Raw genomic sequence first — 25,144 nt, 5'->3', positions numbered from 1 at the left:
GAAATTTTGAAGCCAATCAGAATCGATTAACGGGTACCTCCCATACAAAATTGTCCAAAAATCGGTAATTTTAGTCAAAATTTCAAAAATTTTGTATGGGAGGTACCCATAAATCGATTCCGATTGGTTTCAAACTTTCAGAATCTTATTTTTTTCACAAAAAATGAAATCCCAGAAAGTTTGAAGCCAATCGGAGTCGATTTACAGGTACCTCCCGAACAAAAGTGTCAATTTTTTGAGGTTTTTCTTAGGGCAAGTACCCCAGGGTCAAATCAAAAATGGCTCATCTTCGAACTTAAACTAAGTTTTTCGGATACAAAACTTTTGGCATTTCCAGATTTTGATTATCTCAATTATTTTTTGAGTTATCCTGTTAACAAACACCAACGACGACAACGACGACAACGACGGCACACGAACGGAAAAGTGTCTCAAAAAGTGGTTTTCTACGCGTTTCATGAGTTTTTATGATGATCTAAGCTAATTTTGCGAAAAAAAGTTTTCGGGACCAATTCCTATACTTTCCCTTGACACGTTGTGTACGAAAAAGTAAAAACACCAATTGATTTCACCATTTGTAGTAAATGGATTGTGTCTGTCTCCGTGTGTATGTGTGTTATGTATGAGAAGGGATGAAGTGGTCTCAGAAGAAAAAAGCGAACACATTGCTTGGCGAATGGGGAATAATTGTCAAATGGGTCTTAAAAGTGGCTCCCATCGAATTTTACGATTGACTGAAAGCGTCGACTGCCAGTGCTGCTGCTGCTGCTGCGGCGACACAATTCAATGCGAATAAATATTTATTGGTAATAATATAAATGAAATAATCGATGTGTCGTTTTCTATATGCATAGACAGCACTATTGGATAACTCTTGTCCAATTTTAAGCCAATATATCAATCCATCCATATTTTCGGACAACTTCACTCATATTGTCTCATTTTTTGGCCAACCCTACTACTATTATACATACTATTGTACATTTGGCACTTGTAGGTAGATTAGTATGACGTTGGCCTCAAAATGAGATAATATGAGTGAAGTTGTCCGAAAATATGGATGGATTGTCATATTGTCCGAAAAAGAGACACCTATTGAAAAATTTTCGTATCTGTGTGTTTTTTCTTCTCTGTGTTCCTTGTCGTGCCTTGAACTGGTCGTTGAAACGGGCAAACGGAAGTCAAAACTATTTCCCAAGGCATAAATTGTTTTCCAAATCGCTTTAACGTTGGCTAAGCATGATCGGCGGTGCAGTCTAACACTAGCATTCCGTCGCTTGCTTCGGCCCATTCATTCACTGTCAATCTGCAATCAAACGAGATACGACTGAATTGGCACGACCAAATGTCCGTATGCATACAATTATTTAGTTCATCGTTTCACTGTCAAACTGACTAGCTATTTGTTTGCCTTATATCTTACTTCGATACATTGTCGCCGATTTTTCTTCCTCCTCATTTTTCAAGTAGGAATTGTTCTGTGAACCGAAATAAGCAACTACTACTACTACTGCTGCTGTTTCTGCTGCTTGGCTGTTGTTTGGTGATGCGTTTGTTTTTTTTTTCTTTCGTTGTGAGCACGTCTATCATATTAATTTTCAGCTTTGATATAGATTGAAGAAATTCAGGTAATAAATATGGGAATGAAACCACACAACACACCCGGAGCACGATTCGTATGTGTGAGTCTGTGTGTCAGAGATAAATGTGACAACAAATCGAATGAGGAACAAAAAAACAGCAACAACTTCATTGAAACAAGGTAACGAACACGTAGAAAGTCATAAAGTGATGGAGTGACTGTGAATCATACTCATCGAATGCGTAAAACCGTGCACTCGATCACACGCTCTGTGTTGTTCGCTTGACTACGTTTTTGTTGTTATTTTTTTGTTTAGAGAAAAACACAACGAACAAACGAAAAAAACAACAACACACTCACTACTTCTGCTCTATCGGCACTTTTTCTTTCACTTCGACTCCGTTTTTTTTCCTCTCTCACTCTTGACATTGACTATATTTAGTGAATAAATCAAGTCGAAATGGAGACGAAGAAGAAGAAATTACTACCGCCTAATGAAATGAGCATGGCATTTAGCGAAGAGACGGAATGGGCTTGACGAAGATTTCACATCGACAGCAGCCAAACCCTTTTGAAGCCAATTTAAGACACTTCAAACGTGAACAAACTCAGTGGAAACGTATTTGGAGCTGCTCATCTTTTTGCTCCGTTTTTTGGTCGTCAACGATTAAAGCCACTCTTTTTCCACACACACACACACACACACACACACACACACACACACACACACACACACACACACACACACACACACACACACACACACACAACAACCGAAGAGATCTTTTTTTTTTATTTAGGAAACTCGTTCTGGTTTTTGAGCAAATAAACAGGTCTACCAATTTTGATTGATATCAGATCAGTTGGAAATTTAAATTTTTCCGTCTATACCTTTATTTTACGCCATTTAACTAAAGCGATTGATGAGAGGCGACGCGAAATAGAAGGGAAAGAGATAAACCGACCAAAAGTGATAATAACAAACAATTTCTCGAAAACGTTAAAAGAAATTGATCGTCAACTTGACAAGTTATATTGGCCGAGACGCGGAGAATGAAAACAAAGACTAATACACGCAAACGACAATCCATTTGAGGCTGTGAGAATGAAAATGGCAATACAGAAAACATAAAACAGCAAACACAATCATGAAGCGATGTTTGAAGCGAATCATGAATTTACGCACACGTACCGATACTCGTGGTTCACTGCTGCTGCTCAAACATTCATGATTCACTTTTGTGTGTTTGCTGTTTTATGTTTCGTTTCAGAATATTTATTCCTCTATTGCCATTTCCATCCTCACATACTCATTTCATCCATGTATTAATAACTTTCAAATTAATTGCCATCAATTAAACGCATGATTGACAACTGACCATCGAGCAAATCGATTTTAGAATGCGTTCCACCAGTGCCATAAATACAAAATGAAGAGAGAGAAAAAAAACACCAACAACAACAACGTTAATTACAAAGTGACTTCTTGTTCTTCTACAGCGTTTTCACACTGCATTTTTCCTCTCTCATCGCATTTCCATTTATATGGCCATTGTGTCAACATGTTCGACGAGTTAATCTACAACTTAACTAATAAAATTGTACAATTAACTTTTTCGCACGAAAATTGACTTACACGACTCTTTATTTGGAAATGCAGAGAGAGAGAGAGAGTGAGAGAGAGAGAGAGAGTGAGAGAGAGAGAGAGAGAGTGAGAGAGAGAAACCATGTGGAAAAACGACTAGCGACGTCAATGAAAATTGCTACACACAATTTTGTGTCTATGTCTGTTGTCACAATGGCTATCGTTTAGAAGGTAAATTGAATTCTCATTCATTGCCGCGAGCGCGGATGAGTGCGAGCGCGCATTCGCTTTGGTGGCTCAAAACAGAGAGATATGCAGTCCACCATAACGAGCATCATTGTATAGCATTAAATCGCATCAATTGCAAATCATATTCAATAAGCGCGCGCTCGCACTCGCTTCTGTAGAAATCAGTCGCATTGTGGCAACAGTGGCTTTTTAACTGAAACGTGCAACATTTCCACGCGGCCAAAACATTTTGCAAACAAGCGATAGACCAAGCTCACTCAGTGTGTCGCTTGCCACACTGTCATTTCAATTAATTATTTTTTTTTAAATCTAGACACATTATTGTATGTGTACCAGCTTCCATTTATCGTAACATCTTAAGAATTTTATTCGAATTGACACTGCATGAGCACTAATTTTTCTCGCCAAATCATTTTGACTTATGCGGTCTGATAGTGTCTGTGTGTTTTTTTTCCTCTCTCTCTCTCTCTGTGTGTATCGCTACAACTTCTAGTTTCTTCAACTTCTTCTTCTATAACTTGGACTTTCGCCTTCTAAGTCAGACTATTAAACATTATGACTGTCGAAACCACACAGAAACACGTGTACGAGGTACAAGAAAAGAAGAATATGTGGAAAAACAAGGTGTGCTTGTGCCTTTTCAATCTCCACACATTCTTTATCTCTCTTTTTCCCTTCATTTCTCTCGTTTGCTTCTTTTCTCTCTCATTTTATTGAGTTATTCTTGGTCAAGTGCCTGTTTTTCCCATCGAACTAATGAAATTTTCATTAATGCTCATCATCGTCATGATTTGATAGCTTGATGGGTTTGTCTTATTTGATGTTTTGATTTCGAAAAATGCGAACATTTTCAAACAATTACAAAAATGATTACGATCCGATTTTCATCGATAATTTCATAATTTGATGATCTCACACAGTTTTCGGCGCGATTTACTCGTGTCCGGTTATGTCTGTTGATTCATTCAAACGTGTCGTCGTTTCGATGATTATTAAAATTTTGTTGTTGTTGTTGTTGTTGTTGTTGTTGTTTTGTTCGATCGGAATTAAATCACAATCTTTTTTTCTCTTCGATTTTTTTCTTTGACGACCATGAAATCGCAACTTTTTCTTCATTCTCTTTCTTGCTCTCTCTTTCTTTTCGCCTCCCCCTCTGTTTCAACTGCAGCTTTGGTACTATAAATTATCTTATTGCTGTCGGTTCTGTGAAACATTTAATCGTTTCGAATAAATGCGGAACAATTGAAATCGCGTCAACATTTCACATAAAAGATACGGAAACATTTGTACGTTGCGTCAATGGACTGGCAAAATCACACAGTTTTTTTTTCTTTTTCTTGCCTCCTTTAGAACATTGACTCGCGTATGAAAATGCCATAAATTGTTGTGACTTCATTATAAATGGAGTCGATTATATATTTTTTTATGGAAATTTTTTTTCGTCACATTCTAAAGCGGTTTTAATTCTGACAGTTTTTTTTCGGTTGATCTTTTTATCTTTGGTTATATGTATATCTACATACATGTTGTTTTTTTTTCAGTTCATGCATATTCATAGGAAAGAAAGCACACATTCGAATGACAGACAAATTGGTTTTGTTTTGTTTCGAGTGCGTATTGAAACAAAATGCGGAATTAGTTTGAAGTCCATTGTTCATTCGGATGTTCGATTTAAAAAGAAGAGACAAATTGCCTACCGAATCGAATTTCAATAGCATGTGTACGTGCAGCTATTTGGCATGCGCGTGCGTTCAAACCGCATGAACACCAAGAGTCTGACAAATAAATAACGATAAATGTGCGCTTTGAAAATGTGATGTGTACGACCAACATAAAACAAAAGACAAGACTTCGAATGGCAAAATTAAATAGACTCTGCATTATTTGGGTGCATGTCAATTGTGGTGCGCTGTCTGAAATCGTAATGAGCCGAACCGAATTCGACAAATGGAATTGCAAACCGACCCGTGAAATGTTCACCTCTTTCCATTTCATGTGTTTCGAAAGAACGTTACCACACAACTTGTGGTAAACATTTCATTCTTGTAATTATATATGGATTTTGAGTGGAACACAAATCTCTTGCTCTCTCTCTCTCTCTCTCTCTCTCTCCATTTTTCAAATACATCCAACGGGGAAAATTGTTCACACTGAAGAGATTATTTTATGTGATTTCTCATATCAAACGACTCGATCTAACATTAGATGTACACTCTGCCAGCCTCCAGTGTTCTGAACAAACAACCAAAATTTAATGCAAATCGGACGTTTTTTTTTCTTTTGTTCTTGTTTTTTGTCGAAACTTCAAAATCGTCTGAATTGTGATGTTCTATTAATTTTGCCACGTTTCGAAGCGGTCATCATTCGCACGGATTAGACAAAACCATATCCATAATTAAGCGTTTTTTTTTACCGTTTGTTTTACGCTTCTTTGACCATTCGTTGTCAATTTGGCACACACCAAAAACATTTGGATTTATTTTTTGTTACTTTGTAATTTATGAACTGCGAATGTCCCCAATCGCCGAATTTATTTCTATTCAGTTTGAAATTCGGAGGAATATTAAATATGCTTCAATAGAGTTCAACTCTTTTTTGCAGTGATTTCACGTTCATTTAACGTTTTTTTTTCGATTAATCCAGAATTATGTCCGTCAAACCATGAACCGGCAGCTTTAATGGTCAGATTGGTGTAAATCACGTTGACTTTGCGATTCATCAATGCATCACTCTATGGTAATTGCTGAAAATATAGCATTTAAATCCATAACAATTCCCGAATTCGAATTCAAATCCGATCCAAAAAATTACAACTCAAATCTAAAGTTGTCGATTCAAGTGTAAACGCCACAAACCGATAGAAAATGGTGACAAAATGGAAAATTTCCCCGAAATCAAGCCATCGGTGGCGTAAAATCGATTCAATGTGTACATCAGATAAATGTAGAATTTGACCTAGTTACAATCTTCATTAATATGTAATTAAGTAAGTGATTGCTCAAGCTGATAAATAATCATCGATAAATGTTGCAGAGAGAAAAAAGTGGCCTGAATTGTCATCTCTCTTTTAGAAAAAAAAAATCAGTTTGCGATTGTACCGTTTATCTTTTGCCATGAAAAATGTCGATGGTTCGGTCGAATCGATCATTATGACCATTTTCGGCAGCATCACACAGTTCATTGATTCTGTGTTTTTTCTTCTTGATTTTCGGCAAGAGATGAATGATCTCGACGAAAAAGAAATGAACTGAAAAGAACTTTGCACGTTCCAAAACCTGCACGAATCGCCACTGCGAAATGCTTGAGTAATCCGATGATTGTCAAGAAATGACCGAACGCGTTCAACCAATTATTTATCACCACACATAAGATGTTTTATTTAAACACGCATCACCGTGCTGCCACCGGTTGAATTAGATAGTGATTGTGCACGATTCGTGAGAGAGAGTTTTTTATGTGTGTGCGCGTTTTTTTTCCACGAAAAGTTTAGATACTTAAGTGACTATTGCGCCAATAAGATCGCATGTCTTGCTGCGTTCTATTTAGTTGATCTTTAGCGAACGCACAACAAAAAACTTGTCTTCTTTGTGGCTGTCATGGTGGAGTAAAAGAAAAATTTATCATAATTTGTACGCTGTATGTAAATCGCAATTGCGATAGTCAATAAAAAAAACTACGCTACAAATATACAGCGTGTATTCCCTGCGCACGCTGCGTTTATACCATTTTCGCGCTTACGCTTTGACTTGGTGTATTCGTACAGCGATAATTTGTGGTTACGAAATTGGTTAACTTTTCAATTCTATGGGCGCTGCCATATTGAAAATTCACGTGCGATATGGTGCACGCACTCAATAGTTCCACTTATTTTAATAAGGAATCTCTATAGGTGGCGCTGCCACATCGTCATTGACATCGAGTCAAATATTGTCAAATATAATAACATTGTTTATATAGGCTTTTATCAGAGTACGGGTGTATTCTATTGCATGTGGTTCACGCTAAAAATATGCCTTAAATATACTTTCGACTCTGTATTAAACTATGTATAAAATAAGCGTAAGCGCGAAAATGGTATAAACGCAGCGTGCGCAGAGAATACACGCTGTATATTTAAAGCGTAGTTTTTTTTTCATTGAGAATTGCGATTCGGCGAGGCAATAACAACAGCAAAAAAACGAAACAAGATATACTATTTTACCGTTTCTCAATTTTTCTTGCTCTCGGCGCGTAAGTAAAGCCCGACTAGGTGTGTAACGTAGCTTTTTTTTTATTTGGTCTTGCATGGAAACAATTTTTTCGCAATCGTCATTTGCAAAATCAAGCAAAAGAATCACAAACTTGAGTAATGTGTGTATTTGGGCGCATGGAAGCGCATACGAGAGAGTGAGAGAGTCCTTGTCGAGCATTTGGATGCGTGCAAAATCAAATGAATCATTGTATTATTGAGCCTTATCTCTCACGGTTTCATTACTTTCTTTGTTTGTCGTGTGTTTGTGTGCATTACAAAAGAATTGCGGGGCCAGAGCATTGAAATAATGCGCACAGTTTGCTTTATCTCGACGAAATGGGGAAACAGAAATTGAGAAAACACAAAGATTAAATCAAGGCTAATGGATAACGTGATTTCATTTTAAAAATCTATAATTAAATATAAATTTGCGACTAAGCACACTCTCAGTGCTCGGCGTAGGCATCGAAAGTTTTTTTGTTGTTCTTGTTTCGTGTGTGTCTTTGTCTTGCGGGAGACACGAGAGAAAAAAAGAAGAGAGACATGAACAAGACTCAGAATGTCAGCATTATTATACACAAACAACAAATGCCATCATAATTCACACACCAATAACAATTGCAATCAGTAAAACAACAACAGAACCACCAGCAGTACCAGCAGCAATAGTGTACGGGTCGCATTTGACGTCGATTGCACATTGAGAGACTATATCACGATGACTTGGGCTGTATGTGCTTTGCTGACTATTGCAATTGTTCATTTTTTTCTCTCTCTCTCTCTGCTCAGTGTGTTTGTGTTTGAGTTTATGTAACAGTTAGTCACGCAGTGACACGACAATTACTGAACAATTGTTTTCGTACAACAATCGGTTGAGGTTAAATGCGTGCACGAATATGTGCTCGAGTGAATGAGTTTCGGTATGGTAGGCCTAAAATTGTAAATTCTCTTGCTCTCTCGGCCTGCCCGCCGCAGTTGATGTATTCAACAAGAGCCCGAAAGAGAGTTATTGTTTCTGATTTTGTGCTGAATGCTACAAATTGTCGGTTTTCGGCCATTACATGTGTGTATGTACTTCTTGGTTCTTCTCACACCGAAAACCATTGGAATATTGTTATTGTCATTGATTGTTTGCAATTTGATCGCTTTATTTAGTAAACACGATATCATGGTCAGAGAGTTTATCGTGTGACTTGTGGTGATTCTGGTAATATGCGTTGTGCCATACTCTGTTGAGTTTTTTTTATTTTTTCATTTTGATTTGTTCGAACAAATCTTTTGGCTTCGCTTTGCTGATTACGTTCCAACAACCAACCAACTGACGAACCGAAATTTTCGTCGTCATCGTAACCGATCACACCGAAATGTGTTCCGTGTTTATGATCCGACAAAATGGGCCACGACCGTTTCATATCTCGTACATGCTTCTTATCGTTGGTCATCGCAATGTTCAATACGCGATTTTCCGTGTGCTTTCTCGACCTATTTATTAATTTGGCTCGCAGGCACATACACACACAGCAAACACCAAACTGTTTTCACACAATTGTTCATGGCATTAAAAGACACTTCAGATTCGAAAATTCCCAAAACCGACACACATACACACCCAGATCGAGTAAATTTCCGGGTTGTTTATCTGCATGCCGCCGCCATCGCCATCGCCGTCGCTTCACTTTGATGTGTTTCAGTTCGGCTTTGATCATAATAATTTCTATGCAATAGGCCAGGAGCCATATGCTCCCTCCAAAACCACAATGCACGCAAATTCCACTAATGAACCGAAACACTATCGCGAGGCAACGGCATCGATAACAACGCCAGTCAGAGAGAGAGAGAGAGAGAGAAAGAGAGAGAGAGAGACAGAGAGAGAGAGAGACGAGGAAATATGCATAAAATGTCAAGTTTCATGAGTAGGCAAAATGCATATATATTTTATACGTTCCATTCCGTGCAAATGTGTGCGACGAAGACGCGTGCACGACCTTAGACACTAAATCCATCAAGCGGCTAAGTGGCGATAGAGAAAGAGAGCAAGCAAGCAAACGATGTTGAGGTAGTCATATACGCAAATCGCAAAAAAACAACAACAACAAATGAGAAAAAAGCGCAACGCGCCCATTTTCACATCGCTCTCACAGTCCATAATCACGGCTATTATCGCTCACTCGGTCGAGATATGTGTGTTGTTTATTCCGTTTGACCAGCACTTTCTTTTGAGAAAAACAAGTTACACACACGGTGTGTGTCTGTTGCAAAGGAGGAAAAAAAGGTAAGTGAATTTCGTTTGCGACCGAACAAACTCTTTTACAATGTAAGCAATTTCGAATAGCAAAGTAGAATGGTGGTGCATAGATAAATGAATGGTTTGGAGCGAAAATGTAATACAGAAAAGTTGAGCGGAAAAATGTCAAATGAAAAGGGACAGCTATATAGTTCACTATAGTTTATTATACGGTTTACTATATAGCTATCCCTTTTCCGCTCATTCATCATCGACATTTTTCCGCTCAACTTTTCTGTATTACATTTTCGCTCCAAACCATTCAAATGAACTGTACAAGCCCCGTAGCACTCTGGTTTGATTTATTTCAACGTGTCATGAATGAGTAAAATCGTCAATTAATTTTTTCCTCGAAATGAAAACGATTCATATGGAATCAGACCGCCGGTCATCGGTTTCAATTTGGCCTCCTAATCGATAGAAGAAGAAAAAAACTTGTGTGAATGTGCCCATTCGACACCCAACCAAATGATAAACGTTACCATTTGCTAACCGCACTTGGTATCAATGGGTTCAGCCGCGCGCACTGAGTGAAATGAGGAACACGTACATTGACTCGGCAAATCCATTGACACAGTTTTAGAACAAACGATGATGAGCACGATGACAGAGCAAGAGAGAGAGGGAGAGAGAAATAAAGAGATGTAATTTGTGAGATGCATTTCTCAACACATTTGACACATCTCTTGCCAATAATAAGACAAATCACAAAACTGAAAATATTGATCAATTCACTTCAATACTCTTTTCACCCCCACTTTTGAACACAGTAGACTTTCTGGCGGGCCAACGAACGAGCGCGCGCGCCTGTGAATCAAAGAAAGAACGAGCGACCGATTTGATGAACTGGAGCACAGTTAGCCAGTAAAAGCATGTGCACTTGCGATTTTTGTTGTGTTCCTGTTTTGTGGTTTTGTCTGACCGCTTTTGTTGCTCGCTTGCCCAAATTTCATACATATGAGGCGGTGAGAATGAAAATGGCAATACAGGAATAAACATTCTGAAACGAAACATAAAACAACAAACACGCAAAAGTGAATCATGAATGTTTGAGCAGCAGCAGTGAACCACGAGTATCGGTACGTGTGCGTAAATTCATGATTCGCTTCAAACATCGCTTCATGAATATGCAAGTTTTTTTGGTCATTTTTCTCATTCTGTTCTTCTTCAATATTTTATTGTTGTGTGCGCCGCGGCTTTGCTCGCGGGCTTCAATGTGGCCAAAATATTGCGGTAGTTCGGGCACGCCATCAATTTTCCGCCGGAGAAAAAAATTAATATAATTATTGTTAATTATATGCTTCGAGTCGACATTATTCATGTTCTTTTGTTGTCGTTTCAGTTGGTGATTGTGTGTCGATGGAAGAGAATTTGGAGCAATCGAAAATGAAATACTGAATACAATGCGGCCCACTTTTTCATCGTCACCGCCACCACCATCACCGCCGTCGTCGTCGCTTCCGTAGCCTGTCGAATCATTTTTTGTTCATTGCTCTTTCTCCTTAATACTTTCTGATTAACTTTTTGCTATTGATTTTCTTGCCAATCGTCATTTAGACACTTTTTGGATCGGTTTGGTGTAATCCGAAGAGGAAAAAAAGTGCTAAGAAGAAAAAACCGATTCGGAACAAATTGTTGGTAGGAAAACTGCAGAGAAGATGATAGCAATGGCAATTGTCGTGAGACGCGTCGACATCGAGTCAAATGAGTGTCGAGGAAATATGGCAAATTGTAATTCATCGAAATGATCGATGTGGGGCCATCATTGACTATTTGCTTATTCATAAATTCATGCTTGATTGAACGCACGATTCGTGCACATAATCTATGCAAAATTATGCCTTGCGCATTCCAATGCAGCGGTAACGAATAAAAAAAAGGCAACCGCGTAGAAGAGAAGAGAGAGAGAGAGAGAAAAAGACCGCCGCGCAATTTATCCAACTGCAAATGGCATAAGGCTGAGTAATGTGATTTCCGTTTTTGTGCAATATTTATTTTTTGTTCGTTTTCATATCGTTAATAGGCGCTGTTTTTTTTCTCGCTTCATTTCTTGTGCACTGTGTGCTCAGTGAAATACATCATCAGTGATTATTTTTCACATATGTTTCAAATGTCACTTTTTCCAGTATGTTCAAAAATAAAATATAATAAAAAGCCCATAAAATTGGCTTCGGGCGAGCGGCAGAATCATTTTTCCCAGGCGCATATTAACGATGCGCGGAGAGAGAGAGAGAAAACGAAAACTGTCACTGTGTGCGCGCGCGCACTCGACTGATGTGTCTTCGGATTAATTTACAATTCAATCGGATAGAAAGTTGCGAACAATCGAGAGCATTCGTGTACAGATGCCATTTGTAGCATTAACACGCAATTGATTATTGGCGGGTGCAATACGATCAACGAGTGTGCGAAATTAAGATATGTGTGTTTTGTTGTTATGTTGGTTTTTCTTACCTCGTTTTATTTACGATCGGTCAAAGAGATGATCAAATAGTGAATAATCGTTTGGTGGGACTCTCTCTCTCTCTCTCTCTCCCTCTCGTGTTGCTGCAGCAAAACAGTTCGATTGAACCGCAGCGATAATCTTTTGAGCCGATCAAACTCAGCGATAATTCGATTTCGATCATGACATAAACACAAGTACGTTATTTCAATTTCGCCACCGACCGAAACAAACGGAGATGCAAGCGAGAGAGAGACAGAGAGAGAGAGCGCGCAAAACGAAAAAAGAGTTGCTTTCATGATTCGTTTTATGGGTTTGTTTGTTTGTTCAATTTCGATTTGCATTAAAAAAAAACGACACGAATGCGTAAAATGAAAAGGAAACGCATCGCTAACGTATCGATCAAACAGCGCAGAAAAAAGTACCGCCTCGGTTCAGTACTCACTTTTGTGTTGTTTATTTCATAAAAAAAACTTAATGTCATTTGGAAAGTTGAATTAAAATTTCGTGTCGTTGGATTGATTAGCAGCATAAAAATAAATTCACCTCACGACAACAACGACAGCACGACAATATGCAACTGTCGTCTTCTTCAGCGGGGCTTGTCATAGAATTGCCCATTTTTATATGGCATGGCGTAGGTGGTTATTGTGTTATATGGCGACGCATTGACTGCCATAACATCTCTTTCTCTATTTCTCAAACACATAACAATTGTGAATGCAAACGCATAATTTTTTCACGCAAAAACCAACGACTCTGGAATCGGGTGTCTTTTTTTCTCTCTCCTCTCCGCTGTTTCCGGTGTGGAAAATTTCCATGTGCCGAAATCGCACACTTGAAAACAAGTTGAAAGCGTGCAATTTTAGTAAAACAACGACATTTTCTACAATCATACATTAAATTGTTAGATTGAAGTAATTTGGCTTCGGCAAAGCAACGGTAAGCAATAGCAAATTCGAACTCGACCCCGACGCAAGTGGAACACAATACACATATTTAAAGGCCCAACAGTAGTTAGTTATTTTCGACATTGTTTTGCACCCGAAATGACTTGAATTGAAAAATGCCCATGCCAATTTGGGGCGAGCGCACACTCGTAAGCGAGAACAGCCAAGAGCGAGCGAAAAGTGTTATAGGAATGATTACAAAGCCGCTCATTCACATTGTCTATTGCAATTTCAACGAAAATTATTCAATTAAGGTCCGTGCCTGAACTCTCTCATTCGGTTGCTGCTGGGGCTGCTCTCTCAGTTACAACGAGCACGGAGGTAAATTGTAAATTGAATACGTTTTGTTGTGCTATTGTGCACCGCAAAACAATTATTTTTGTGTTGTATGTTTTTCTATTTTGGCCTTCTTTCCTCTATCTCGCTCTCGTTCTCTGTCTGAACGCAAATCACTAACCAAATTATTCAATTCAACATAAAATGCTGCACAGAAAAATCTGCGATCGACGCAAAATTATAATAACAATGTCTCTTCCACAGTACGTTCGGTATGTGTGTATATGTCAATACAAAGTGCACAGATAAAAATGAGCAATCAACATTGGCCCTAAATTCATTGTTTTATTCGCTGCGGTCGAATAGAAAAAAATTTATGTTCGTTGTTGTGTTTTTATGTTTCGATTGGCAAACGAGACCGAAAATTATGTCAACCTTCCTATCGGCTTTGTTAGCGGAGAGATGGTACGAAGCGCAAACACACGCTACATTCAAAATCAATGTGAATGTGGGCAAAATGGCATTTGGAATGGTTTTTTTTCCTCTACATTTTGAAGGTTGTACACAGAGAGCCAGTTCCAGATCGCCGAAAACGGCCGCCGCCATCATTCATAAAGCACACACGCGATCAAGCGAAACAACGGTTCGAAAATGGTGTGAAATTATCGCGTTCCATAGTTGCCTCCGTTACAATTTCCACCATTTGAATTATACGTATAACATCAAAACCTCGCGATTCGAGGTAAGGTTTTAATTCGCTTATGTGTATTTCATTTTTCTTCATTTTTTATTCGTTCTTCGCACGAGCGTGGTCGCCACTGTGCATTGATTTTCAGTGCGAGCAAGCGCGTGCGCGACCGCTCGTGTGTACTGTATTAGAGTGCAATGCAAAATTGAGAAAATGAATTGACTAAATATTACATTTCAATGTGAGATTTGTTTGTTCCTCTCCTTGATTGCAATCAGAACGAACGAAAAAAAATTAAAATGAAAACAAACCTCAAGAGCGCTCGCTTGCTCACTTGCTTGCACACACGCTCGTTGCTTCCACTCATTTCCTTCACTGAAATCTAACATTAAATTGAATGAATAAATCAAATAATTTGTTTTAGATATATCGATTAGCATTGGCTGATTTTCCATGCATTCGTTTCTCTAAATCTATCAGCGCTATCTCACCAATCAGTACTAATTTTCAACTCTTCTATCAACGAGTTCGGTAGAGAGCGAGAAGAGAGTGAATTTTTAAGCAATGCAAACACACAATATGATCGATATATGAGAAATGCTACACCATATGAACGCGTGAGAATAAAATACTGACGCTAGCAGGTTTTTCGCAAAAGCGGGATAAAAATCAGTTGCACGCAAAAGAGACATTTCAAAAGGTTACACGCAAACGGAACATTTTATTTTGTCGCATTTTGAATTTTAAAGCCATGATTACAACAACAATATACTTCTCTCTTGCGTGCAACCTTTTGAAATGTCTCTTTTGCGTGAAACTGATTTTTATCCCGCTTTTGCGAAAAACCTGGTAGCGTCAGTCTTTTATTCTCACGCGTTCATATATTCATGCTTGTTAGTTTAGTTTGCGCTTCCCTACAAGAATTTTGCGACAACGCTTATGCAAACGTATCGCCAACCTTCCGCAATAGTTGTCACAAAACAGTCTTGCACTCTTTTCCGGCCAAACCTTAATCAAAAACCCACATTATATTCAGCCAGAGCTTGGCGGTGTTTATTAAAAATAAAAAAAATAAAAAAAAATAAAAAATGCATGAACTGCGATCAACTTCATTCGAATTCAGCATGTTGTATTTTTAAAGGCTGCAATGGCTGATTATTCTACTTAATAATTATTTTGAATAATTATTTCTTATTAGCAACGATGAGCAACATGAAAAGTTTAAATAAAACGATTTGAAATTATGTTTTCAATGTAATGAAGTTGGATACAATTCGAATTTACAGGTTTACGCATTGCGATATGTCGCAGATGTGTCGGCGTAATGATTTTGCGTAAACCCGTACATTGAAAAACCTATCGCAATGCGGAATGTTGCGGGAAGGTTTTGCTTTACGATGACATGTCGACGTAAACCTCAATGTATCGCAAAATTCTTGTAGGGCTTAATGAAGCACAGGCGACACACTGTCTTCGCTTATATATCGAGCCCTTTAATATATATACTGCATTAATTAGACGTATTTAATCGGAATATAAATTACGGAAACATACTTAGATTGAGCGCAAGAGCGTGAGCTCGCTCGTCGTATTCACCGCAAAAACAGATAAGATAGAGGCTAAAGCGCGCTATCCCTATCTCTTAAAACCGCTTTCGACTCATCCCAACACATTTTGCTTGGCGTGTTTTCGCTTTTTAAATTTTTTGGAATGAGCCAATTATCGATATTGACAAACATACATTTATAAATGATGATAAATTGACCTCCAAAACCGATATGTGAAAATGCTGTTTTGTTCGTTGAAAACAAAAGTCTGATAAATTTTATTTATCTTTTTCAGCTGGACGACGTGATTTTCATTCCCATGCCATGACACACTAAATGAAACACATACAAACACAATGATTTTGGAAATGGTTGTCGATTCTCGCTTATTCTATAGAAATATATTATTATTCTTATCTTATCTATACCATGGCACAGTACCAGGCACACGCATAGCAAACTACTTAATACTATCAGCAAATCAATCAATGCATAGCCGTTCTCTTCATAAGCCATACATAGAATTTTACTAATTTAGACACCCAATTAAAATGACGTTCGACCAATTGAACGACGCAAAATCAAGAATCTTGAATTAAGACCGTTAGATTTTTGGAAACGTTGCTGTTTTTATATGCTCTTACAGCGTTTTTCTCTCGACTTGGAAAGCAGCTTTCTAGCGCTTGCGCGATATGACACGCACATTTTATAATTAGTATGCAAAGTTATATATGAGTAGTTTGGAGCGAAAATGTAATACAGAAAAGTTGTTCTTTTCAAACTACTCATATAGTCGATTGAAGCGATGAAATCTTCTTTTGGCGTCATTTTTACAACAGATGATAGCACATTGTACAAACACATACGAACATTCAATTCGTCCGTGATCTATGGTCAAGTTGCTTTTTTTCGTCTTGTTTGTAATTCAAATTGGGAATTTAGTCGAATTTTTGAATATCGCGTGTTAACAGCGTTTTGGCAGTGACATTTTTCATATCAACATACACAAATTGTACACCGTCATAAGTCGCCGGAGTTTTTCAGTCACAATCAAGATGGGAAAAAATCCAAAATTTTCTTTCAGCAGAAGCAAATGTGATTTATTTCCATTTTGCGACAGAAATGACGGAATAAATCTTTCGATGGAATTTTTGCTCGTTCCTTTTGTTTGGTTCGGTTCTATGGGGGTTTCTTCAGATAAACCTTCCATTTTTTTCGCTTATACATCGAGAGCTGAAAATTTGATTGGTCAATAAATAATGGATTTTTGACTTGGCATTTTTTTTCAAATATTTGCTATTCAAGTTTTTATTCGTCAAAAAAAAAATTGCTTCAGAATTCTTGCAATGAATATTGCATTTTGCATTTGATACTTTCGCGTTCTTCCGAAAGAAAAAAAATCGATTCTTTCGTAACATTTTCTTCGACTGAACTAAATTTTTTTCCTGTGCAAAAAAGTTTCTTGTGCAATATGCATAATCAAATATTTGATGAAAAATTGATTTCGATCTGAAAACCGTAGTAATTCTGCCTTAGGCTCTCTCTCTCTCCACCGCAAGAGAGACCGATATTCCAATTCGTTATGCATTTCATAAACTTTCAATTCGCAGTTTTATTCGTTTCTTACGCGTATCGCGTCTATTTTAAAGTTATAAAGTGTTGGTAAATCAACAAGTTGGTGACCGGCGGCAGATCTTTATGCAAATCAATGCGAATTTCCTACACACACATTCACACAGAGCACGAACAGATTTTCTAATGAGTAACTGGCAAACATACACACATTTTATGTGTTTCGTTTTGGTTTTGATGTTGTGATTGTTGTTATTGTTGTTGCTATTTTCGTCAATCAATCGTCTCAAGAAGACTTGACGCACGTTTGCACTAATGAAAATGCTAAGAAAATAGCTTATGTACATAGTAACATTTGTCTTGTATGTATGTGCAAAGAGTAATAAATCAATAGTTCATGCAGATGCGACCGCATGGTGAGAAACGCACGAACAAAAAACAAGCAACGGTGAAAAGAAGAAGAGTTGTGTGCATATTTAAATGATGTTCATGTACATCACCGCATTTCAAACAACAACAGCGATAAAAAGAGATGTATTTATTGTTTGATTTTATGACGGATATACACAATTTTTTGTGTAGCGCTGCTGATTGATTAATAGGATAGAAGAAGTTGTGAAGGAATCGATATGAATGAGCAGCAGCAATGGAAACAGCAACAGCAGCAGAAAAAAGTTTGAATGCGGCTATTGTTTCGTTATTATTGTGGTTGAGCACTTTTCATTGGTTTTGTTTCGCTTTTATTATTCTTTTCAATGTTTTTTTTCCTTCTCTCTTCATACATTAGCACATACGAGAGGTGCACAATTTTAATTTTTCGCTGTTTTGAAATAGAGATTATATGGAGAAAGCCATATGTTTTCACACATTTTGTTTGGATTTCAGGCTTAGTGGTTGTATGACCCCAATCTTGGGTTAATCCACGGTGTGTGCGCGCGCGCGCACAATCACACGATGATCACACATTCGGCAACGACGCGCCAACCACAATCGTTGTGTCGATATGAGGCTCAACTTGCCAAAATCGTACATGTTGCATATATTGCATGCAACAGCTGATTTATGTGCGCGATTCTCGCGGATAATCTCGTATTGCATCTCGCGTCCATCGTTTGATTTATGCATTGTGTGTGTGTGCGTTTTGTTTTTGTTCTCTTCTGCTTCTCTCAATTTTGAATCGGCCTCAATCTTCTTCGATTCGGGGCCCAAACACAAAAACATAATTCTGAATGTGGGTCGTCGATGCAATTAGTGGGAAAAAAAGACGATAACAAGAAACAAAAAGACTCACTTTTTTGTTATCAATTGGAATTACAGTGATGCTGAAATGTTCTATTGTGTTTTGCTTATGAGTTGCACTTGAAAACCACTGCAATTATGATGTCACTTAGAATTTTGCTGCGAATATGTTCGCTTTATCTCTATTCGTTCAATCACTATCAAACAATTTTCAACGTGTCGTTGTCACTTGTTTAACAAAGTCTACTGAGCGTTAAATTTATGTTTTTATTTTTGTTTATTCTTCTTTGACGTTTTAGTGTTCACAACAAAAATACGGTAATTTTTTTTTGTTGGAATTCAAAACACGTATTAAGTACCTGAGCGAAACAAATATACAATATGCATCGAAAATGTCAGTGATCAGTGTATGCACAATTTCGTCGACCAAACAATGAGTTCTCAGGCAATGGATACAACACTTAAGATCACAACTAAGAACAAAACTTTGTTTTCGTTTCGTTTGGTTTTTTATTCATCGGCGAACTTGTCGTTCTAAGAAAAACGAAATACCGTATCTATGAACGAAAAAAAAACCGTATATACTACTGTGATTATGTTATTGCTCAAAGTGCTGTGTGTTTTGTGTATCTACAGAAAATAAAAGACACCAACAACACAAAACTAGAAATAAAAATTAGTGTTATAGATCGAGTTTTAACGATGCACAATGTACTGAAGTCGTCGATTGACTGAAAACAAGTCGAAAAGAAATTTACAGAGGAAAACAAAAAACGAAAATCGAATACAACAGCAAACGGCAATAACAAAAATTCATTTCATTTGTGTGTGTGTGTGTGCGTGCGTATGTGAGAATGAAAAAGCGCGATACACACGAAGCTACACATTGTGCTTACATACATGCGGCAAACGCATACACAAACCCAAGACGACGACAGCAACAACGACTAAAGACGAGCAATGTTCACGTTCGACCACAGCATAGTCGCGGGAGAGCACATGCTGGTGCCGTTGGTACACATGCCCATGCCGTGTAACAGCCAGAAAACATTGACTCGACTCAATATGAGTGTGCATAGGTTGTTTCTGTGTTGGAGAAAAAATATATATAATATACATTCGTCGTGAATTGGCTTTGGATCGGCTCTCGCGGTCAGCTACAACCAAATCTACGACGACGATAACTGGTTCCAGTGCACCGAAAACAACAAATAATAAAAACGATAAAAGCAATACTGGGATTGAACATGTACACAAGAGAGAAGCGGCAATATCATTGCTATTTGTGGTACATTTCCGAAGTGGCAACGAAGTTTGTTTGGTCAAATTTATACTTAAAGTGGCTTTAAATGTCATTTCACAGACAACGGTCAAATTTCCGTCACAATCGCATATCATCGTCAAAATTGCTCGTTATTCTTTTTATACAACTATTTTTATATCGGAAACATTCTCACGATCATTAAGTTCTACGATTGTCTGTGACTTGCTTGTGCCAGTTCATTTTGCCTGTAACTATTTTTATGATCAAATGTACGGCTGACTCTCGCCAATTGCGCTATCACTAACAGCCTTTCTGTCTGATTCTTTTTTTTATTCTATCGCTCTCATTCTTTCTTACTCGTTTTTACCGTGTTGATCCTCTTCGGAGGAAGGCTTCGCCACAATTCATGTGTCGGCTTGCAGAAAGAAAAACACCCAAAGTGCCGGCACCTCAATATGATTTTCACGTATCCGTGTACGTGTGCGGTTGCTGCCATTCTTCTTCTTTGAAGAAATTGCTCTCTTTCTCTGTGTATGCACGTTTCGTTTTTTTTTTCATATCGACGCAATTAAAGTGCATCTCTTTTTTCTATCGCTTGTTTTATCTGAGCGCCCATGCGTCATGCTTGTTGATTGTGGCCCGGAGCACACGTACTTTCATTCACCGAAACAAGAAATGAATCGGCGATCGCGCTTTCGCGCACTCATTTTCATTTTATCGGGTGGAAAGAAACAAGATATATCCCGTGTGCAAATAAAATGACTAACAGTCACTCAGTTGTATGCAACTGTATGTAGTGATACACAACTAAAACTGGCTAAGTTGATTGAAATCATGCGTTTTGTATGGAAACAATCACGTTTAGTTATTCTTTCAGTCAGTCGATTAATTTGGGACATTTTGACTAAGAGTGATTTGTGATTGAAGTTAACTGCAGTTGCTTATTTTGTTCGAGACAATCACTTTTATGCTCAAGACAAGTGCTGTTTTTTGCTCAGGATGAATTTTCGAAATTTTCCCAATGGGAGCAAAAGGATTTTTGGTCGGTATGGCTCGCTAGGCCACACCAAATTAGGCCATTTGCCACCATTTATCCGGATCCATAGCCCCCATAGGTAGGAAAAATTGGAACTCTGAAGAAGAGTATGGGAACTTCTTCTCACAATTGCAACATTTCTGTCGCTAATTTTCGTACTCAACCAATTTATGTTTGTCGCAATTTCAGTGCCGGTCTTAATTTTTGTTTCGTTTGTTTTTGTTTGACGACAAAAGAATGAATCGAATGAGTAAGTCTGCAAAATGGCATGCATTGAAATATTCAAAGAGGGTAAAATCAGTAGTCGTATGACTAACACATTACTATTTTAATTCGCAAAACCGCAAACGGTTTCCAGATGAATTTGGCGTTGAAACGGCTGTCAATTCACATCGGCACAAAAAGGTATTTTTAATTGCGAAAAAATTCACACTAATAACACGATTGCAATAGCCAAATTAATAACCACCAATTTCAGCACGTACAAAATCCAGAGACGTAGAATGAAATCGTTGTTGTCGTTTCGTTTTCAAGTTTCACACTTCTGACTCATTTCTAATGGAATATGAATGCAATTCTCGGCACGAAACCAAACTACAATCCAAAGGGAATGACGGTGCGTCGAAGCAAAGTGAACTTCTTCGAATGAATTGCATCACCTTTGAATTTGATTGTGTAATGCAAACACATGCGTGTACTGCTTTGCGTGTTTGTGTGTGACATGTCAGCTGAAAAAAGTGGTGCGCGTAAATGTGCAAAATATGAGTGAGCGTGGAAAGTCAGTGAGACCCAAATAAATTGAATGCCCGAAAAAAAGTAATCGGCGTACGCGCGCGTGCTTATGCCGAACACAACATAAAACCAAATTGTAAATGAAAAATTCACAATTCCGGTCATATATAACGAAAAAACGACGGAATCATAACCAATATTCAATTGTGGTCGTTGTTGTTTTGTTGAATTCTATTGTTTTCGTGCATCAGCACGCTCGCTCGCGCGCACACCTCAATTTTTCCGCATTTAATTTTTTTCTCGTAGGCTTTTCAGATTGTGTTTTCGTTTATTGTAATTATGACATGGTCGGATAAGGTAAAGCAATTCATGCCGTCAAGTCAAGATTGAATAAAAAAGAATGTGAGTTTTTTTTAGAAAGTTCGCACTGGATTATGGCGGCTGATAATTTTCGTATTTTTTCGAATAAATTTTATGGGTTTTTTCACCTTCTCAAAAGAAGCAAGAAAAATATGTTTAAAAAAACAAACTGCGTTGAAATTTCTTCGGAAACACTTACCTTAGCGTTTCGCCACTTCTGGGTGTTATTTCAATACACGCGCGCGTTTACCAAACCGAATGTCTGCAAGAGAATGAAAAGAAAGCACGGGATTCAGTGGAATTTCCTTTTGTGGCTAGAAAATACAACTATGATTCCTTCTTCAGCACCAGATACCAATCAAGTACTTCGACTGTTCGAAACGAATCGGCGATATTTTTTTCCATTTGCTTGAATCCGTTAATATAATTAACAAAACCCAAAGGATAAATACATAGATTAGCTTCAACGTGGTTGTTTGTTTCGGTATTCAAATCAATTCATGCGTGTTCGACGCAAGATTTACCTTAGCATTTTCAATGTGCACACGACAAAGGGGGGAGAATGCAACTTGAATGTCAACCTAGCAAATGTGCCATTTGTCAACGGATTTTGCAAAAAGACAATGCATTCACCGACCCGTTTCGAATACATATGTACAGAGACATGATACGTACTCAATTGATTTGTTCTGAATTCAAATTAGTTTCGGCTCAAGAACCAGAAACGCAACTTGCATACTTTATGTGTGTCGGTGACATAAATTCTACACAAAACGCCAACGAATTCTATTTCGACGGAGGGACAGAAAGAAAAAAACGCCATTTTCAAATAGAGAATTCGCGTCTTGACTTGGGACGTTTTCGATATGTAGATTTTCTCATCTTGAGTTTTGCCTCACTGGATTTGCTTCAAACCAATTTTCGTTCAGCGCTAAGTTTCGAGTTGCCAAACACACGAAGTGCTTGATATTCTCAGATGAATCTATTAGAATCGATAGAGAGCAGTTTCGATCTTGGATTCGATGAGCGCATTCGGAGGATGCTCAAAAGAGAGGAAAAAAAACACAGTCTCAATTTAGTCGAAAAAGATTCAAAATAAAAGAATAACTTGATACGAACGAATGAACGAAAAAAAAACTTAAGGTTTTTAGGGAACAACACACTCAATATTATAGCGACATCTATTATTAAAATAGCTTGTAGTAAATGCATTTATAGCATTTCCCTGTAGTCGCGATGTTTCCTATTAAATTCCCTTGTAGTACTGACACATTCATGTTTGACACTTGTTAACTACATACCACAGGGGAATTTAATAGGTAACATCGAAACTACAGTGAAATGCTATGAATGCGTTTACTACAAGCTATTTTAATAATAGATGTCGCTATAATATTGAGTGTGAAGGTTTGATATGGAACCTTTGAAGTAGACAAAAAAATCTGGATATTCAAATTATTTCGAATGGATGTTTATGTGTAATTCAAATGTGAACGAATTGATGATAGAAAACAAAGTGCATGAGATAGAGAGAGAGAGAGAGAGAGAGAGAGAGAGAGTGAGAGTGAGAGTGAGTGAGAGAGAAGACAAATCGAGAGGTAGCAGAAGACTTGAAAAGAGATTTAAAGGTGCTCAATGAGAGATTGAGATCAAAACAACACTATATTGGAAATATATATTGAATTTCGAGACCACGAATGGTTTACGAATTGATTTTGGTTGCAAGAAATCGTCTACTTCCTCACCAACTAATTCACTTCCAAGTGCTCTTAATCCGAATGTGAATCTGAATCTGAATATAAATGTTAAATGAACATAGAAAATGTTGTGACCCGTGAAGCGACTATATGTTTTATTTCGGAATGATTCGCAATTGCATTAGTTTATGGACGTTTCGGAATACTTCTCATAAGAAGCATTTTCAACATGAAAATTTATCTAATAACAAATGCAATCACTCGTTCTCGTTCTCTCCGAGTGAGACTATTTTTCATTTAGGTGCTGGTATTTCTCAGTCAGTGTATTGCATTTTATCTGTCTCCCAATCGTTCATTCTCCCTATGTATTGACACTTTTATACGCATATATATACTGTATTTATATATTTGGGTTCACAGCGTGTTCGCTTTTATTATTCTCATTCTTGTGTATATCTCTTCGTGTTAATATTTCATCATTCGGCGATTCCTTTGTAGTGTTGATCAACTTTGTCTCTCTCTGTATTCCCTGTGCATTCATCGTCTGCGGTTTTTTTTCTACATAAAAATTTTTCAGTTGGAAGATGTTCATCGACAACATCGCGCTCCTTTGGTGGGGCACACACGAGTAATTCTGTTCGAATTCTTGAAATAAAATGTTAAATGAACCCACCGAGTGATTTCAATGAAGAGAAAAAAATACAAATAATAACACACGACCGAAAGCGGAAAAAAATGTAATGTAATTAGGTGCATGGAGAATTTTTTTTGTTCAGTTTATCAATGTTATGAGGATGAGAGAAAAAGGGTGAAAGAGAAAGAAAGAGTGAGTGAGTAAAAGAGAGAGAGAGAGAAAACACATTGAAAATATGGTACAAAGTATACAAAAATACACGCTCAAACAACGCAGAGTGTTTATTTGACCGCGAAATCGTGTATTTTTTTTTCTTTCCCTCACGTCGTGTATTAAGTCGTAAATTCGGTTGCATTTGGCCAGAAATAGCCAAGGGATATGAGTCAAATCATTCTCTGCATTATCTGACAATTGTGTGTATGGAACGAAGAGCACACACACAAAAGTAAATTGTCAAAAGTAGTTGAACATCATCACAAGTCGGGATAAAATATACGTTTGAATGGTGTTGACATATACAAGTGTGATGAAATTTATCCCAAAAGTGGATGTCAGCACCTATAAATGTATGGTTTATCCCGACTTGCGATAAAGTTTAACTACTTGCTTTTGTGTGTGCAAAAAATTCGAATTTGCGCATTCGGGTGATACTCAAGGACAATGTCCAAATGTTGATTAACGGTGGAAGAAGCACACAGCGTACATTGAGAACACATTGAATTTGACCTTAACATGTTTACCGCAGAAAATGCAAATATATCGGTTAAGTCGAATG

General features: G+C 37.6%; 1 protein-coding gene across 9 annotated transcripts in view; it reads right to left on the bottom strand.

Annotated features, from left to right (window-relative positions):
• The window catches only part of LOC129576184 (dnaJ homolog subfamily B member 3), a 69,119-nt gene that overhangs the window by 33,440 nt on the left and 10,535 nt on the right, over positions 1 to 25,144 (bottom strand). For 4 of the 9 annotated variants that reach the window (XM_055460858.1, XM_055460853.1, XM_055460854.1 and 1 more), the window contains exon 2: positions 22,238 to 22,300. The exons of 2 other annotated variants lie outside the window; for them this stretch is intronic. The gene's annotated coding sequence lies outside the window, so the exon portion shown is untranslated. Of the gene's footprint in view, positions 1 to 14,599; positions 14,666 to 18,698; positions 22,301 to 25,144 lie in introns of those variants that run through there. 3 more of the 9 variants (XM_055460857.1, XM_055460860.1, XM_055460861.1) reach the window with 2 other exon arrangements.

This window comes from Sitodiplosis mosellana, unplaced genomic scaffold (assembly GCF_009176505.1).
Source record: "Sitodiplosis mosellana isolate CC-2019 unplaced genomic scaffold, AAFC_SMos_1.0 Smas_scaffold_6181, whole genome shotgun sequence".
Classification (NCBI taxonomy): Eukaryota; Metazoa; Arthropoda; class Insecta; order Diptera; family Cecidomyiidae; genus Sitodiplosis; species Sitodiplosis mosellana.
This window is presented reverse-complemented; position numbering and strand designations above follow the sequence as displayed.